This window comes from Canis lupus, chromosome 19 (genome assembly GCF_003254725.2).
Source record: "Canis lupus dingo isolate Sandy chromosome 19, ASM325472v2, whole genome shotgun sequence".
In the NCBI taxonomy this organism is placed as follows: Eukaryota; Metazoa; Chordata; class Mammalia; order Carnivora; family Canidae; genus Canis; species Canis lupus.
The window spans coordinates 50188657-50206260 of record NC_064261.1 but is presented as its reverse complement, the minus strand read 5'-3'; the positions used below and the strand labels follow the sequence as shown (position 1 = coordinate 50206260).

At 41.8% G+C, this 17604-nt stretch overlaps 2 long non-coding RNA genes across 4 annotated transcripts; one reads left to right on the top strand and one right to left on the bottom strand.

Annotated features, from left to right (window-relative positions):
• Positions 1-1131: 1131 nt before the first annotated feature.
• LOC112649968 (uncharacterized) lies at positions 1132-12094 on the bottom strand. 3 transcript variants are annotated; one of them, XR_007403902.1, is made up of 3 exons: positions 11646-12094; positions 9172-9221; positions 1132-1259 (listed from the first exon to the last, which is right to left on the bottom strand). It is a non-coding gene; the product is annotated as an uncharacterized LOC112649968 (long non-coding RNA). The 3 variants fall into 3 exon arrangements; XR_003129843.2 differs by lacking the exon at positions 1132-1259 and adding an exon at positions 8217-8454 and having other exon boundaries at positions 10796-12094; XR_003129844.2 differs by lacking the exon at positions 1132-1259 and adding an exon at positions 8217-8454.
• Positions 12095-12183: 89 nt separating this feature from the next.
• On the top strand, positions 12184-16300 carry LOC112649967 (uncharacterized). Its single transcript, XR_003129841.3, has 3 exons — positions 12184-12319; positions 12765-12818; positions 13472-16300. It is a non-coding gene; the product is annotated as an uncharacterized LOC112649967 (long non-coding RNA).
• Positions 16301-17604: the final 1304 nt, after the last annotated feature.

Genomic DNA, 17604 nt, shown 5'->3' with positions numbered 1-17604 from the left:
TATTTCTGTTCTTGGGCTTTCTCCTTTGTATTCATCATAACTTCAAATTTAGGAGAGGATTTTTCTTAGGTTAAGGACCTACAATTATATTACCTCTTCCAGGATGTTTCTAGAACATGGGAGATGGAGTGGAGATTGAAGTGGCTAATCTCTTCCCCGATTTGTGCAGATACTCTCTTGTATTTAGTGTTCCTCGTTGAGAGTGTGGACAAAGGCCATGATTTCCAGACTGTGCAAGCTACTGTCATAAATTAGTGACTTTATAGATTAGGTTTTTGTATTCACGATGCCAACTTTTATGCCAGGGTTTATTCCGGAAAGGTTAGGTAACATTTATTTATGTCTACATTCTCCAATATTTAATTCCTTTAGCGAAAAATGCTCATCTAAAGAATCTTTTCAGATCAATCTAGTCATTTCTACAGATTCAACTTTACAGGATTGTTATGTTTATAAACCTGCTTTGAACTGGCTGAATTTTATTTGGTGTTAAAAATCATTGGGAGCGTAGCTGCAGGGTATTGGAGATGATAAAATCATCATGACAACAATAATTTTATTTTTCTGGTGTCTATTTCTGACAAGTTTACAGCTATTATGTACTCATAAAAATTATTCACTAATAGTAATCCCGGGAAAATGTCTATGATGATGGCAAAAGTATTTCTCTATTTTCCAGTCAACATTTCCTTGCAGACCTTGCCTGTTTAGACAAAACTGCAAGTGGTGAACTCCACACTCAGCCAAAGATCCTAAAACTCCTTGTGAACAGAACCCAGTCTTAGAAAAACCTTATTATTTATTACTTATTTAAATGTTAGAAATCAGGCAGCCCTGGTGGCTCAGCGGTTTAGCGCCGCCTTCAGCCCAGGGGGACCTCTGGGGACCCCTTCTCCCTCTGCCTGTGTCTCTGCCTCTCTTTCTCTCTCTCTCTGTCTCTCATGAATAAATAGAATCTTTAAAAAAATTGTTAGAAATCTTATGTTTTGCAAAATTGCACTATAAACAACAGTAGTGACTGATTTTAACTAATCATAACTAGTAATAACGATGCATCAGTCAGGTTAGGCTAGGTTATGTTGCAATAAGAACCTCTGAGTCTTAATGACTCAAAACAATATCTTTTCATTGCTTGCTTACAACACATAGTCACTGTGGGCAGCTGGGAACTCTGTTCCAGGTTTTCTTAATCTGGGGCTAGGTTGATGGAACCTCCAAAGACTGGAGATTCAGTGGTTTCACTGGTGGAAGAAGGAAGCCTGAAAAAAAATAGGTGCGTCTTAGTGTTTTTTTGCCCTAGAGCAGTACACATTATTTTTGCTCACATTCCATTGGCAAAATAAATCACATGTCTCTGCACAATCTCAAGGGGGCAAGGAAGGGCAACCTCACTCTGGGCCTAATAGAAAATCTGGAATATTGGTGAAAAACTTTAGTATCTATCACACGCAGCAGTGAAAACTCCACAGCGTTGTTTACCTGCCTCACCGGAAGAAAAGATAGGATACAAAGTAGGGGATTACATGTGGACAGAAAAGTGAACAAACCTAAAAGTAAAAATAGACTTAGATAAGGAAGCACTTCCTTAGTCTTTCTTCAAGTAGCAAAATGACCCGCTCTCCCTCCTCCCCAGTATTTCCTTCTCCCTCTTATATCTCTCTTTCTCTCTCTCTCTTCTCTCTTCTTCCTTCTTACCACCATCCCTTTCCCCCTGTCTTTTGAGTTTACAGGGTCCTCTGCCTTGGGGAGGGTTCACTGCTAATGGGGCCTCACCTAACGCTGCAGCACGTACTTGTGCTTAGGGTGGAGTAGTCTGCCCTAGTCCTAGACAGGTATTTCTCAGATACACATCATTGGTCACAGCAGAAGACTATCAAAAAAATCCGTGAACACTCTGGGAAGAACACCCAAAGTATGCATCTTAGAGGTATTTGTGAGTAATTCCATCCTCTCACAGAAGGGAAAGCTAGTTCTGTTACTACTGGGGGCCTCTTGAAAACACAATTGGGCTCCTCGGTTCAAGTAACTAGGTTCCTGCTACATATTAAAGTGTGTAGAATTCTATTTCCCTATGAATCATTCCACTCCCTTGATGAAAATCACATGAAAGATTAATGAAGGAAAAAAAATGACATCCTGGAAGGTGCTCGGTAACAGTGGTATCACGTGCACTTTAACCTTTTCTTATCCTTTCCACCTCCCTCCCTGGCCGTACCATCTGTGGTGTCTCAGTGAGGAATCTTAGAGAAGCGCTGAAGGGGGCAGGGGGCAAGCTCCTTTCCATCCTCAATATTATAGATGAGAACCCTGAGTCTTGGGAAGATTGAGTGTCTCAAACAGAGGCATCAGGCCTCGAACTTGGATCCTGCAGCAACGTGTTCGATATGCCCCCTACCCCTCTGCTGTAACAAACTCCTGGGGACCTTTGTGTTCACATCATCCTAAGAAATTCATACAAAAGATGAGTGTCAGGGAATCAAGTGCTGGCCAGTTTTTCTCAAAGCCTATCGATGTACTCTGTGATACCAAGGCAGTATGGGTACTTCCCAGGGAGGGCAAAATCTCTGGGTCTCTTCCGGAAAATGTCACAATGTGGAAGTCACCCCAATTACTAGGCAAAAACTGAGCTCACTGTTGGGGGAACTCAATGTTGGAAGTTTGGTCCTAACAGATGCCCTAAGGGAGAAGGGGTGGTGTCTAGCAGAGGTATTTTCTCAAATTAGGAGCCCGTTTAGCATGTGTATTCTCATTGAAGAACCCGGTTCTTTCAACACTTTCTCCTGACCCTGAATTGTTTACTGAAACCATTGGTGAGAAGAAAGGAAGAGATGGTTGAACAGTGAGTGTGAAACACTAACAAGTCTCAAAGTAAGGAGCATTCGAGTACCACGTGGCCACTATCAACCCTGTAGACAAAATGTTGTTTTTCTTTAATAATAAAAACCAAATCCCATAAGAAGATCTTCATCTTCCCTTTCCGGTCTCAATTTCTTTCTTCTTCTTTCTTTCTTTCTTTCTTTCTTTCTTTCTTTCTTTCTTTCTTTCTTTCTTTCTTCTTTCTTTCTTTCTTTCTTTCTTTCTTTCTTTCTTTCTTTCTTTTTTTGTTCTTTCTCTTTTTTCTCTTTTTTCTTCTTCTTCCCCTTCCTTCTCCTCCTCCTCCTCTTCCTCCTCCTCCTTCTCCTCCTTTCTCCTCTCCTCCTCCTTCTCCTCTTCTTCCTCCTCCTTCTCCTCCTCCTCTTCCTCCTTCTCCTTCTCCTCCTCTCCCTCCTTCTCCTCTTCCTCCTTGTCCTCCTCCTTGTCCTCCTCCTCTTCCTCCTTCTCCTTCTCCTCCTTCTCTTCCTCCTTGTCCTCCTCCTTCTCCTCCTCCTCTTCCTCCTTCTCCTTCTCCTCCTTCTCCTTCTCTTCCTCCTTGTCCTCCTCCTCCTTCTCCTCTTCCTCTTCCTCCTTGTCCTCCTCCTCTTCCTCCTTGTCCTCCTCCTTGTCCTCCTCCTCTTCCTCCTTGTCCTCCTCCTCCTCCTCCTCTTCCTCCTTCTCCTCCTCCACTTTCTCCTCCTCCTTCTCCTCCTCCCCCCCTCCTTCTCCTCCTTCTCCTCCTCTTCTCCTCATTGGGGTGACTTCCACATTGTGACATTTTCCGGAAGAGACCCAGAGATTTTGCCCTTCCTGGGAAGTACCCATACTGCCTTGGTATCACAGAGTACATCGATAGGCTTTGAGAAAAACTGGCCAGCACTTGATTCCCTGACACTCATCTTTTGTATGAATTTCTTAGGATGATGTGAACACAAAGGTCTCCAGGAGTTTGTTACAGCAGAGGGGTAGGGGGCATATCGAACACGTTGCTGCAGGATCCAAGTTCGAGGCCTTCTCCTCCTCCTCTACCTCCTTCTCCTTTTCCTCCTCCTCCTCTTTCTTCTCCACAGCCTTTCCTATTGCTTGTCCAGAAACAGAAGAGCCTAAGTAATAGTTCCTTTTTTATAAAACGCGGGCGGGCTAATGCCCTGGCAGCAAATGCCATTGCTGTGAAAACTCCAACTTCTTATATCAAAATGCAGATTTCAGAGTATTTAATAGACGGATTCTAGACCAATCAAGGGATCAATTAATCCACAAAGTCTTTACTGAGTGCTTTTTGTAACTGGAATCATTCCTGAAACGAGGAAGCTATGGCCTGGGAGCTGGGCGCTGTGTTGTGTTACCTAGAGAACATTGTCTTAATGGGGTTTGTCATAACTGCCTTTGGCTTATAAAATGTTTTCGGTAGACAGTTTATATATAGATGTGTTGATGATGGTACTTGAGCAAATGATGTAACCCTTGCCAAGGAGAGCGGAGGGCAGACTAAAGCCATTCCTCTTTGGTTCGCTGATGGCTCCTCAGCCAGAGGCCCTGGGGGAAAATCCTGCGCACAAAGGCAAGGCATCCCAGTTTCCTGGGAGGCCAATGAATACAACAACTGTTGTTTTCCTGACAGGCACAGAAGCAATCCCTCTCTCTCAACACCAGTCAGTGATAGTGCTGAGTGTTAAAATGGATACTCCACAGTGGTTTGTGCCTGGAAGCTGCATTAGGCAGCTGCTTGAGGTAATTAGGAGCTGGAAGGCAACTTTCTAAGGCATCCAACGAGAGAATGGAACATCCATAGGAGGGAAGGGTTCTCGGGATGACAGAAGAGCGAGCAGAAAGGAAGGCTGGCTTTCCTGAGGGAATTGCTGCTGGTGTGTAAAAATAGACACTTGTAGCTTATGTCTAACTGCTTACGGTTGAGTTACAAGTTGTCAGATGATTTGAACATCAACACCAGACTTCAGTGCATTGACAAAAGTTGGGAAAGTTGGGGCTAAAGGCTAAGTTGCATTGTGGGGAAGCATTTCTCTAGTTCCCTGACTCATTCTTTTCCTCAGCCTCTGCTAATTTAGCACCTGAGCTCTCTAAGTTATGCATTTCTTCTGTATTTGCTTTTTAAATATGTGCCAACACTCTGAATTCTGAAAAGTGCCTGAAGGGGCACTGAATATTCTTTTGACTGCAGTATTATTCTTTCCTGACAATCCTGATAAGATTATCTTGAATGCAGACAAAACAAAACAAAAGTTTTATTTTTCTTGTAAGATCTATAATTAAAAATGCTGGGGTGGTCTGTACATGGCTCAATAATCATTTTTCACTGCCCTTCCGTTGATAGTGTGCAGTCATTAGGGTGGTAATATATGAAGAGGATTTTTATGAGAGCACCTTCCCATGGGGTAAATGGGGGGGGGGGGGTCTTCCGTCACAATAAAATGCAGCAGGAGATGGGTTTAAGGCCTTTTCTGATCAGGTAGCTCAAATGAGAGACTATTTAGAAAGTCTATTAATAAGGCTTTATCCTGACCTGGACTCACCCTCCCCACAGACCCCTCATTCCCCTTGCTGATCAGGTCTTTGGCTCCCCCTGAGTAAAGACTAACACTGGTAATAAATCCAACTCCACTTTATGACATGAATAAATTCCCAGAAGAGCCTCTAAACTAATTTGCCTGCGCCTAACGTCTCCTGGGTAGCATGTGCTCTGGAGGTAAGGTGCTGGTGGAAAATTAACTGAGCTGCCTCAACCCAGGTGGAGTTGAAGCCGATCTGGCTCAAACGTTTATTTAAACAAACTCATGAGAAAAATCACCAGCTGTAGGGCACCGGGGGAAACAGGGAGGGATACTGGGCTTCGAAAATCAGGGGGTTTCTGGGAAATATGAAAAGTGTGAGCATCCCAGTCAACACTTATGGAGTGTCAGGAGCTAAGCTAGCCACCTCCCCAGGTGGTGGTGTTCCATTTCATCCTCACAGTAGCCCCTGGGAGGTGGGTGCCATAGCTGGGTGGGTGGAGCTGAAGACTGAGGCTCTGTCACAGCTGCATCGATTGCCTCAGGTTCTTCAAATTTGTGGCGGAACCAGATTATGAACCAAGGTCCATTTTACTTTGACCCTCCTCTGCACACACTCCCCTTACTTTCAGTACAGCAACACAACAGAAGCTGGTGTGACTGGATTTCCTTGGCCTGGAGAAAGCAATCAGCCCGTTGTACTGTACTTGTTGGTTGGCCCCTCCCCTCTACCCAGATGGAAATCTCCTTGCAGAAGGGGCTGGATCTCTTGTCCCCCTAACATCTAGCCCACAGCCTGGCAGTAGTAGAAATACATTCTGTTAAGTATATATTTGAAGGAATGAATGGAAGCCGGACATCTGAGCAGAATGTTTAGGAGGAAAGGGGAAGAGGGAAAGGGCTCTAAGTCATTCAGAATATCCATGTTCCTGTGTCAGTGAGAACCATCAGTTCCAACTGTCTTTGTGAGCTAGCTTCAGCTGGACAAATACTAACAGCAGCCCTGGGACCTTGTGGGAAGGAGAGGCAAGAAGAGCAATCAATAGGTATCTCCTGTGGCTGCTGCTGTAAAGGTACTCTGGTAGGCTCCGGAGTAAGACTAGAGAGCGCAGCCATCTTGTCATTATCAAAAGCAAAGTGAAATTGGAGCTTAATGACATGAGTGTTCAAAGGGCAGTGGGAGAGGGAACAATGTCATTAGAACAGGTAAGAGGGGGGCCTGTGAAAGGGGCACTTTTAAAAGCTGATGGTGTACTGAGACTAATAGATTTAATGGGCATGGTAAATAGGGTAAGACAAGGCCTATTGTGCAGTGCTCGGCCGGCAGTGCCTCACAAAGAATGATGGATTAAGAAGAGGGGGGAAAGGATGAAATTGGAGACCTAGGGAAACAAAGAGGATATGAGATGCCGTGGTAAGGAAGAAGTACAGTTGAAATTGCTGGGAGAGTTCTTTAGCCGAGGCTGTGAGGAAAGGAATTGACGAGCCAGTGTGCAAGAATAATTCATGAGGACAATAATCACTGGCGAGGTGGGGGTGGGATGTGTCCTTAGGATATAGCGTATCGCAGATTAATAGCACTGGAGAATAATTTGACTGCAGGACTGTATTTAAGTATCACCCCTTCATTTTACATGTATGTAAAATCAATCTCTTTCTCTCGATTTCTCTCTCTTTATATATTATGTGTGTGTCTATATCTATATCTGTCTATATCTATATCATCTATATCTATATCTATATTTATATCTATCTTCATTTCATATTGGGAGTTTGATGAGAAAACAATGTAAAGTCTCCAGGGAAGATTTTTATAATGCCTTTCCATAGTGTATTTTTATTCTCCCAAACTACTGCGGGGAATTTTGTTCCCAGATATAATCCCACTGCCTGTCAGTAGAGGAAGAGAACAGCTGTTCATGACAACCATCCAATTGCCCCTGATAAAAGGAAGCTGTTACTGCCAGTCTCTGCTTTTCATTTAGTGGCTCTAAGAGGCTCCTGTACTTCACTCTCCATGGCTGTGCCCACTCAGAAAACAGTTTCTATTGCTGTTTTGTTCAACATGATCAGAGACAGTGGGTTCACGGGCACATCCAACCTTATTCTGATCGGACTGCACTACTTTCCACATATCTCCAGTCCCGTAAAAGCTCAATGACATCCAGTTGGAGGTGACACTTGATGTTTGTGTATAGGATGAGAGAAGGCCCATTTCAACGAGAACCGTTTTCTAGTTTGGAGTGACTTTTCACAGGATTGTAAAAGAATCTGAAGTCCTCTTACAACATTCTGGGGACATCTGTGAGGAGACTTAGAATAAGCACATTGATGTGGACTAGTAGCTGGTCAAAAGAAGAGAAATGAGCATGGAAAGGAATAGTTGGTATCTGGACAATAGTCAGAACCTGAGGTTGTTTTCCCCAGTTCCCAGGTCTTCTCATTTGTTTGTTTCAATACTACTTTGCTGTTTCTCCTTCTACCTTCTTCCAAAAGCCTTTGGTAGGAATCAGAGTTAAGAATGAATGTTGGACTACCTCTGGTATTTTGGACTTTCTAGGCTTAGCCAAGATCTAGTTTTGGATCTTGGTTAAGATCTAGTTTTGGATATCAAAGATACATCCCGTTTTGGAGAACAGAAGGCCCAACTCAAAGTGGTTCAAACCATGAGTGGATTATGTAGTTCACAACACGAAGTCTGGAAGGCTTCCTTTAGGGCACATTCAAAGTTAGTTAATATCTTTGTTTGCTCATCAAGGACTCATTTTCTCTCTATCCTTCTGCTCTGACATCCGCAGCATATTTTCTCCTCTTCCAGCATTACTTTCCCTTAAGATCTCAAGCTAGCCACTGCGGTTCCAATTGTCACATACAAGTGCAAAGAGTAAAATTTCCAGTTGAGTGTTTATTTCCAAAATTGAAATCCTTTTCCTAGATTGCCCCGTTAGACTTCCTATCCAGCATCGTAGCCCAAGTCCATTGTTAAACCAATCACTGGCAAGGAGGGTGGAAATAACCACCATTGGCTTAGTCATGAGTCACCACCTCAGGTTGGGAGAGTCCTCTCTTCTTTGCAGCCTATGACCTTGGATTCCTGGAATAAAATCTGAGTTCTGTAAGCAAGGAAGAAGGAAGGGAAAAGGGGCAGGGTGTGGGGGTTTGGCAACTGCTGTTGAGTAGGCAACAATAGCGTCTCTTACAGGAAAGTTAGTCCAATAACCAGCTAATTCATGTGTGTGAGGGGCTCATATCACTAGTGAGTAATATGGTGTTTCAGGGTCAAATCGGCCACTTTTTTTTGGTTATTTAGATGATTGAAAGTTGAGGCCAAGTTTCATTTAACATACTTTTGGCTTTTTTGGGGGGGGGCAGTCTGACTAAAATCTAATACTGATTAGTGATCTCTTAAGCATTTGACTTTGTTCTCAAAATACATAGGTAACAGATGTTAATGGGAGTTGTGATTCTCCTATTAATGAAAAACTGCTAATTATAAGTTTATTCTTATTCATGAAAACGTTAAGAAGTAACCATTTTATCAGGGAAATATTATTATTATTAAAACAACCATCTATCAAATATAGTAATAGCTGCTATTTAATGACTACCTATTATGGGCCAGAAACTACACTAAACACTTTACATTATCACCTTATTTAATTTTTTCATTGATTCTGCAAGCTAGATAGTATATTCTCTGTATTGCTGATGAAGAAACTGAGGCCCAGGGAAATATAAGTTGCCTAGAATCTAAGTCCAAGAGAGAGAAGAGTATAAGGGTATAGGACCAAATCTTAGCTATATCACTTACTGTGCCCTTGGCATTTTTTCTTGGCAAATTTTCTGTCTCAGTTTTCTCATCTGTAAAATGGGCACATGAATACTAAGTATCTCATAGGGTTATTATGACACAATACAGGTAAAGCAATTTGCCCAGAACTAGGACTTTATAGGAACTCCATAATTATTAACAACTGAATGACAGAGCCAGGACTTGACTAAAAGGCTCACTGCAGATCCCTCCTCATTCCTTTTTCTGTGTTGCCTCTAGGGCCCAGCAATGCAAACAATGGGCTAAGGGGCAGTGGGAAGTTTTGCATCATTGAACCGGAAAACACACTTTTCCAAGAAACACATTTTGGTTTAAGAGTGAGAGGAAACATGAAAACATACCACACCCAGATACTCCTTTAAGATTACCGTTGCTTTTTATCCTTTGGCTTAGAATATAGTCATTTTGATAAATTGCATAATGCAGAGATACAGTTAGTTATTGTTAAATAAAAATGAATGATCTATACATGTTGAGAAGGACTAATCTTTTAGCTAATTGAGACTCATGGGGACTGAGCCATCACAATTTCTAGGCATGATATGTTAGCTTTACAATTCATTGCCCTGTTATTGCTAAATCTTCCTTCAAGATCTGACCATGGAAGTAGATAATTTCATTTTTTGTAAATAAATACTGTTTTAATATAAGATTTACATTCTGTTCTTATCCCATTTTGAATAAATGGAACTTATTGAGTAGTAATTATTGGAATTTTGTACACTATGTACACTCATACTGTTGGCCTTCATGAGCAGGATCTCTGACACTCTGTTTATCATGTTTACCTACAGATCACAGAGGGAAATTCTGGAGCACAAGCTGTTTGATAATTTACTCCCAAGTTTCATTTGCGGCTTGGTGTCAGATTCCTGCACCTATTTTTCCTCTTGGGAAGGAGGTGATGTCCCCAACACACGGAGGACAAATGCAGATAAAAGGAAGATTTTATGGAGCCCTTGTCTGACACTGTGGTGTCTGGTCTGGGAAAGAGCATATCTCCTTCCTTCCCCGTCCCATTTCATTTACATCTCTCTCATCCTTGTGTAACCCCTCTAAATTCCTTAGATAACAGCTCTTAGATAATATCTCATCCCAAGTGCCATTTATACCCTTCGGAGTCTTAGTTGTCTACTCTGATCTGCCTACATCTCTAGCCCCTACAATTTATAATACCTTATTACAAGGCTCATTCTCCTCTTGGGTCTCCACCTGCTCAGGTTTGCCTACGGCGTGCTTGGGAACCATCCAGGGATCCCATCCGAATCATACATACTTGCCCTTTCACTGGAACTTAGCTCTTAGGGTGGAGCTCAGTTACTTCACTGTGTGTTATCTTTCATTTCTCTTTTTAATGTATCTGCCACATGGTAGGTATTCAATTCAAGCTATAGAATTCAAATTCCTATTCTTTGTGCTAGATTCTTCTGCTTTCTTCCTCCTTTTTCATTATAATGAGGGGAGACCATAAACCTGCCTTAAATAATACAAGAATCAAATGTGGAAAAGGATGTAAATCTCTGCGAAAGAGACGTCTCTTACTCTATTGTAATTTACCGTAGTGATCTTCTCTGAACTCCATAATTATCATTGCTTTACTTACTCATTTGGGTCTCTGGTTAGTCTAGCTGTATAATTTTTTTAGCTTTTTGTGTACAAGTCTTGGTTCTCATCAGATTGTCAACACCTTGAGGGACATCCCCAGCATAGTGTCCAGCTCAGTTTCTAGCACACCCCAGGCAGTGAATGTCTGCATTGAAGAAGAGCCAAGGGATACCAGAGGAAGAAGATGAGTGAGGGATTCCAGGAAATGGAGCCCCTGTTTCAGGCCCTTTGAACTCTTCCAGGGCACCCCTCAGTCTTCTCAATGGGTGTTCCGTTTCCTAGAAGAGCTCATTCATTCCATGGGCTGAGTGCGTGCATCATGAATTCTCTGAGCCAAGTTATCTGGTTTTAACTCAGCGTGGGCAAGGCCCAGTGAATAACAACGAGAGTGGTACCGCTTTACCAACTTCCAGATCCCCTAGTAGGACCTAGTTCTTTGGTTCTACTAACTGGCCTCAGTTCTTAGTTCCCACTGAATTCAGAGGGAATTCTCTCTGACCAGATGCAGAGATAGACACCCATTGGCAACTTCAGCAGGGCCTCAGGGTGGCCACTTTGGCCTTTGATGACCTTATTTGAATGCCGTTGGCCAAAGTGGGATGATTTGGCATCACACTAAGCCGAGCTTGAATTCACTGCCCGTGATTTGGATTTGACAGTATAAAGTAACGCTGCGGTAACTATCTTGACCAATTCAGCCTTATGTTTAAGTTCTATGTTAAATTTTTTAAATCTCAGAAGAAGAAAAAAGAGAGCCAAACACATTTTAAGAAACCATAAACACCTTGTGAAAAGTCAACTTGTAAAATCCCAGCTGTTGAAGCAGTATATTTAGTAACTCTTTATACCTGCAGTAGGTATGGAGGCACAGGTATGCATGTGTGCACGCACATGTCTTGGACTTAATTCAGTAGGAAAAGAAATTGTTCAAGGACAAGTAGACCCAGGTCTGTCGGTATTGCTTTTCTTTTTGTGACTATCCGATGGTCGTTGGATATTCTGAGAAAGCCATTTTACTTTTTTCAAGTCTTACTCTCTCATCTCTAAAACATGAGGACGTGAACATATGCTTCCCAAGACTCTCTCTAGCTCTCACTTAATGATTAATTGTCTGTATTACAGAAGAGCATGAACAGCTTATTTCCACAAGATGCTGCCTGGACAAAAATAAAGGATGATGACTCCTGGCTACATTTGGACCTGATTGGTGCAGGAGAGGGGTGGACCGAAGGCTTACTTGGTATTATGGACTGAATGTTTGTGCCTCCCTAAACATTCATATTTTGAAGTCCTAACCCCTAATGTGATTGTATTAGGAAGTAGGGCCTTTGAGAAGTATGAGGTCATAAAAGCAGAACACTCACGAATGGAATTAGTGCCCTTATACAAGAGACCCCACAGAGCTCACTCCTTCTGCCATGTGAGGACACAGCAAGTATGTCACTTATGAACAGGGAAGTGAGTTTTCATTGCACACCTGATCTGATGGCACCCGGTCTTGGACTTCTCGGCCTCCAGAACTGTGAGAAATAGATTTCTGTTGTTTATAAGCCACCCAGCCTAATGCATTCAGTTAGGGCAGCCCACACAAACTAAGACCCTTAGTGACAGAGATCTCTTATCTCTCCTTCTTCCTCTGGCCTTATATTGTGCTGCACAAATACGTGTTTTCTCCTCCTTCTTCAATTTCTGAATTTCTCCCTCTCCTCTTCACTCATTCATTCGTTCACTCATTCATCTATTTATTTATATACTTTGAAATATTTTAATTATAATCTGTGGAAGGGATACCTCTGCCCAGTCTCAGTTTCCTTGTGTGTGAAATGATAGCTTTTGGGTAGATGGAATTTCAAGCCTCTTGCAACAAGAATATTCTACAACTCCACAGAGACCTTTCCTAGGGAACCATGTCAGGAGGGAAGGGGAGTTCCAATCCTTCACCCCCAGTGCATTTGTTCTCCTTACAGGTGCACAGTTTTTCCTGGTACACCGTCTCAGATGGCAGCAGAGCAGAGAATGAGGTAATTGCTGAGGATTGGCTGCCAAAACCTTCTGTGGGAAAACAGAGTTTTCCAGAATTGATATTTCTAGGAATGATTGAAGAAAAAAAAATAGATGCAGCTCAACTTGGCAAGGTTAACAGCACAGGCAGCAGGCTCTTGGGCTCAGCTGCCAGCGTGACCTTGAATAAACCAGTTTTGCCTGACAGGACACCTGATAGGAATGCAGGGTGCTTAGTGGCCTGCAGGCTGACATGGGGGAAATGGAAAGCTGGAGAACTTAGAGGTGGGGATGCAGAGGATGTCTCTAGTGGGCTCTAAGTCACTACTAGCCAGAGATGACTGCCATGAACATCAGACGTGATGAATGTGTGGGGTCAGCAGCTCTGAGCACTGGGGGTGTATGATCAATCGTTGACTATTCTCTCAGACTTCTTTCAAATCTCATTATAAGTGTCTCTGAGAGGAGTGGCTCTTCCTCCAGGTTCCTCTGGAGACTGGTTTATAACAGAGTGAGTCACTTCTCTGGGAAGTTCTTTGCCTTTTAGTATTTCATTACTATTTTCTTTTGTGTCATACACTTTCTGACCTCTAACTGTGATGTCTTAGTTGTAGTTTATATGAATGGATTAGATGGAGAATTGGAATGAAGCAGACCTGGTCTTTTTTTCTAGTTGGTGGTTGACCTCTCCTTGCGAAGAGACATCTAACTGATGAGAACTCATTCAAAAGCTTGACAGAGAGAGACAGATACGTAGAGCTGGAGAAAACCTCAGTGACAACTTCATCTGGGCCATCTCTTTGGAGTGAGCGCAACGCCCTGTGTCTGTGCAGGAGAGCAGGACCAGAAGCCAGGGCCTCTCAATTCCAGCTTGCTTGCTTTCTGCCACCTTCCTGGCCTCAGTGAAAAACAAGGCAAATGTGCTATTCGTAAGCCAGTGGCATAGGTAGATGACCTTTTGGGGATGCGAGGAATAGGGCCAACTGAGAGAAACAGGATATATTTCAGAGAATACCCCAAAGTGAGGTTAGAGCTACATTTAGAAGAAGCTAGTTTTTTTTTTTTTTTTTTTTTTTTTAAGAAGCTAAATTTTTAGAACCTGCTCTGAGGCATAGATATTTGGCACTAGAAGGAGGCCTTAGCAATCATGTCGTTCGTAACCCTCCCTGTAGTATTGAGGAAACTTGATGCCCAAAGAGGTAAAGCGATTTTTGCACTTCCTTGAGAGGCAGCTTTATAAATATAATATTTTAACTCCTTTCCCCATTTTTATTTAGCTTTTGGACCTCACTTTTCCTTCCCCTTCTTTTCTGTGACTTGACAATTTTTTTTCATTTTTTTTTTGATTATTTATCATTTACTGAACTTCTTCTACTTCTCCATTTTTCCTGTCTTTTTAAAAATGTAAATCCATAAATAGCACCTTAGATCTGATCCCACAGACCCTTCCTAGAGAAGGTGAATGAAGTCTTTGCCTCATCCCCGCGAGCCACATGGCTTGAAGCAAGAGCATTTTGTGGCTCTGCCATCCGCACATTCCTGTTACATTGGCCACCCTTCCTGGCCCTCCTGGCTACAGTGCATTTTCAGAGCTTCCACCACTTCATAATATTTATTCCCCAGGTGTATTTTTCTGAACATTTTTTTTTCATGCCAAATTTCAGTTGATTTCCTCTCCTTGTTTTCAAGGTCTTTTGCCTCCAGCTGCTGGAGACAAACACTATTGTAATCACAATAGCAGGACTGATTTAACTGATAATTGACAAAACAACCTGGAGTAATCATCACCTCCCTTTCATGACTTCTCTATTCAACATTTCCTCTGCAGAAGTCATGGATTTGGCTAAAGCTTTCTTGTTCCAAACTGTCAATATCTGCAGCCTGTGCCAGCATAGAGTATGCAGATATCTAAAGGCATTTCTGGGACTTCACGCTCCTTGTTCCCACTACTGTTTCCACTTGCTTCTCAGGCATTCCCCGTGCCCCTTGTAGTGACTTGATATGCTGGTTATGGGCTCCAACATTTCAATATTTAAGATTCAAAAAGCTCCCATGTGTTTAGGACCAAAAAGTCTATTCTTCAGGCCTGTCTGCAGTAACATTTGGACCAGCGAACCTCTGATGAAAGGAGGGGATGACTAAACTTTCAGGGGCTCTTGATTAGTATGGAGGGAGATTAAAATAATCCAGGTAGCTCCTTTTTCAGCAGAGCTTCATTGAGTTTATGCACATTAGCCCTGTGAAATCCTCTATCCAGTTTCACTTCTAGCCAGCCCTGTGGGATCTTGTGCACCCATCCCACCCATGCCTACTTTGTGGGACATGTTCCACTCACAGCCACCCCTGAAGAACCCTCTGCAGTTTCCTACCTAAGTCACTTTTGTGGGGCTCTCTGCCCTTTTCCTACTACGGCTAGTCATCAACTCAAGACTGTATCCAGCTGCTTGGAATGATTTTTTGGAATGTAGATTGCCTGAAGTGGCATATGATGATGAATGTGCATTTTTTGTTTATTCTAAGTATTAATTGCTTCCCTCAGGTTGGCAACCTAAAAGTACATTTATCATGGCTTTTCCTCTATTTTAAGCTACAAAAGGACATAGATCAGATAAACTAGGCACCAGTCAACACTATTTTTTTCTCCAGGAAAAGGCATTATGAGTTCTCTAGATTCTTCTTCTTCTTCTTCTTCTTTTTTTTTTTTTTTTTAATTAGTTGACAGAGGGCAAAGCATATCCATAGCAGATCTGTACAGGGGAAGCAGTCAATTTTATCTATCTCAAATTATCTTAAAACACAAAATATATTCTCAATGAGGTTCTCTGTTTCCCAAAGGGCTTATTTCAGCGATTCTAAGTTCAGGTCCTGTATTTTCTCCATCTCTAAAGATTCCATCCTGGGCTGAGTAATTAGGGTGGTTTGTTGGAGAGGATCTCCCAGCCTACCCAGGGCCATTTGTCTAATGAAAATGCTTTCCTAAAACTTATTGTCAAGGCAAACCTGAAAAACATGAGCTCTATCTACAAACTAATATAGTCACATTAACTTGCAGATATTAATCTAATAGAGCTATCACACTGTTCTCCCCAATTAAGCTATTCTTTAGGTTAACTAAAATCCCATTTTCTTTTATTGTTTCATTAATGACAACATTTCAAGACGCTTTACTAGCTGGTTTCTCTTTACTACATGCAATGCAGTTTGTCTAAATCTGCCTTAAGCATCTCTATAAGTCATATTTAGTTTTACTTTTCTTTAAAAAGGAAACCTCTCAACTAATAACGTTCTTTTACCTTCAATAAGAAGTCTTCTATTTCTGGGGATCCCTGGGTGGCGCAGTGGTTTAGCGCCTGCCTTTGGCCCAGGGCGCGATCCTGGAGACCCGGGATCGAGTCCCACGTCAGGCTCCCGGTGCATGGAGCCTGCTTCTCCCTCTGCCTGTGTCTCTGCCTCTCTCTCTCTCTCTGTGACTATCATAAATAAATAAAAATTAAAAAAAAAAGAAGTCTTCTATTTCTAAACATTTTCATTTATTGTTCCCCAGAGAGCTCTTCCACAATGTGTTTTTTAAAAATTCCTAGAAGATAAGTTAGACCCAGATGTCTATCTGATTTGCTTCAGATTTGATTTTGATAGAACTTGAAATTCTTGCATAAGGAGAGAGGAAGATACAGATAGAAGAGGATGAGAGAAATTTTGAGACCATTGACTTCCTGTCTGCCTGGCGCTAGTACATTAGCCCTTATCAAAGTTGGAAGAGCTGGTACAACACAGCCATTGTAGGTATTGGATCAATACCTGGCAAACAGCCTGAAGGTCAGATAAAGTACTTAGGTAGGCAGTTTGCCAGGCTAAAGAGATGTCAAGAAAATCAATTAGACTCTAAAGAAGGAGTAGCAAGTGAACTAAAAATCCCATTTTGAAAGGCTCTCTGTATTTCAAAGGTGTTCTATACACATTCACAATATTTTTATCTCGTTCATAAAATTACATTTGATAAGCAATTAAAACTATCCTTGGGTCACCTGAGGTCAAATCACAAAAGATTGTAAACACCTGCACTATTAGCAATAGCTACAAAGGATGGAGATTTAATCAGGTTCTCTTCAGAGTATAAGATTACATAACTTTCGATTAATTTGTTCTTTTCTGTATTGATTACTTTATGTGCATTTAGAATGCCAAAGATGCCCTTGCTATTTGAGTGGTGACGGACAGCATGGACTTTGAGTACTCCAAGGATGCCAGGTAGTTTATTTAGTAAATTATAGCCATCTCAGGTCAAAAAATAGAAGGGGAAAAACTGGAGTGATTGCTTTGGTAAATTTTTTCATCAGTGAGCAAAAGAAAGAAGCATAATGTTTACTGTGTGAAAGGCAGAAATATTCTTGTTATTTGTTTACCAGCAGGATCTTTTTGTTATTTATATAGTCCCTTCTCTGTCCCAGGGACCTTGTGGGCACATTTTGGTATAAATAACATGATGATTCTCTATTTATCCCATGTCTTATGATTTTCCCGGTATTGTTACATAAGACTGACAGATAATTTGTATTTGTAGTACTTATTTCTCAGCTTCAGAAAGTTTTTGTTCTCTCTCTGAAGAGAAATAATATTTAGGCATTTCAATGACATGGAATAGAGGTTTATTCATAGCGGATAATTACCAAGGGCAAATTTATTGAACTAGGCACTGGGTAGAGATACTGTGATAAGCTAAACAGATATGGTCTCTGCTTGCATGGAGATTACCATCCAGTTAGGGAAACAGACAGCACACAGCACTCTAAAAATATGTATAATTAA